This window comes from Austrofundulus limnaeus, unplaced genomic scaffold (assembly GCF_001266775.1).
Source record: "Austrofundulus limnaeus strain Quisiro unplaced genomic scaffold, Austrofundulus_limnaeus-1.0 Scaffold162, whole genome shotgun sequence".
NCBI classification, from domain to species: domain Eukaryota; kingdom Metazoa; phylum Chordata; class Actinopteri; order Cyprinodontiformes; family Rivulidae; genus Austrofundulus; species Austrofundulus limnaeus.
This window is the reverse complement of record NW_013952564.1, coordinates 570,905-572,290: the sequence shown is the minus strand read 5'-3', so window position 1 is coordinate 572,290 and position 1,386 is coordinate 570,905.

The window sequence follows — 1,386 nt, the reverse complement described above, 5'->3', positions numbered from 1 at the left end:
ATAATCTATACACGCCTCCTACCACTGACATGTTATATAGCATTTTCTCCTGTTTTTTCACCCCAGCATCAGTTTGCTGTTGCACCTTTGCAGTGATTTTCCTCACATCCTTTGCAAGTTCACAACTGTTCAGTCAGTAACTCTAATAAAAGAAACCAGGGGGACATGTTGTTTAAAAAAAAACAAGCTCTTTCAGGATGAAATGCAAAGAGTTGTAAATCAGCCTGAGATCACAACATTAGGCTTGACTGAGGCTGTGAATTTCAGCTGCATGGTGAGATGTGGGCGAAGAACTGAGCCAACGAGATGGAAGGGAATTAAACCTGTTGGAGCTTTTTTATTTTTTCCTTTTGGTCAAGCCTGAGTGATGGACACAGTGTTTCATCATGTGTGTTCGCATTATCATTCAGTAATTATCTCCAGCACTTGTTAGGCTGTACACAAGCAATCCGCTCCAATTTTTGGAAGCAAATCGTCCTTTCAAAGCTCAAGGGCCACAGCATTATTTAGCCTGGCTTGATGCTGTGATGAATTAGTGAGTTTCTGCGAGTGTGCTCTGAATTGCATTATGCTAATCCTAACACACGATGAAACTCTGCAAGGAGCATCAGACGGATTGTATTTCTATTCGTGATGGGGATTTCTGCGCAGCGGAACATAGATTCAACCACCTGTGTGCACGATCCAACGCAGTGCTTTTTTTTTTTGCGAGCACGCTGCGGCTGTGACCGGATTAATTTTGGGTAATAGGAAGTGACGTGCCCAGTGATGTGTAAACAGAAAGCGGCACTGGTGGTGCCCAGTGACCCGCGGGCCCCTATCATCTCGGGGGTTAAAAGCTGATTGAGACCGGTGACTTTGAGTCTCACGGCAAGAGGGAACAAAAAGTTATGCTTCCATTTCAAATCACCCCGAATTTCAGCCCACACACAGGTCACGCTTCAGTGGTCTGAAAAATTACAGGATACCACCCTTTCCAATTTCACCAGCACTGGACCAGACTGTTGCAGGCTCCTGAAACAATTACCCCAAGGGACGCAGCGCAACCTTGTTTATACCTCATTGAGCACCTACAGTTCCGATTTAGCACAGGTAATTACAACATCGTTATCTCCTCCTAAATCCTCTCCCAAAGAGTGTTATCGCGAAGATGCCGCCTTTGGCTTCGTTCTTTGCCGTTTTGGCATTGATCAAAACAAACGCAGCATTAGTATGCCTGGACATCTCTTGGACCGGCTAATGTTCGCGCTCCAGGTGTCGCAACCTGCTCACACAGAGCACATCCGTCACGCTAACACACATCTGCCGCGCAGCGCTGAGCCACTCCATCACCAAAAATGGCCGGTCTCTCTCCCCTTGAATGCCGCACCCCCCCCCCCCCCCCCC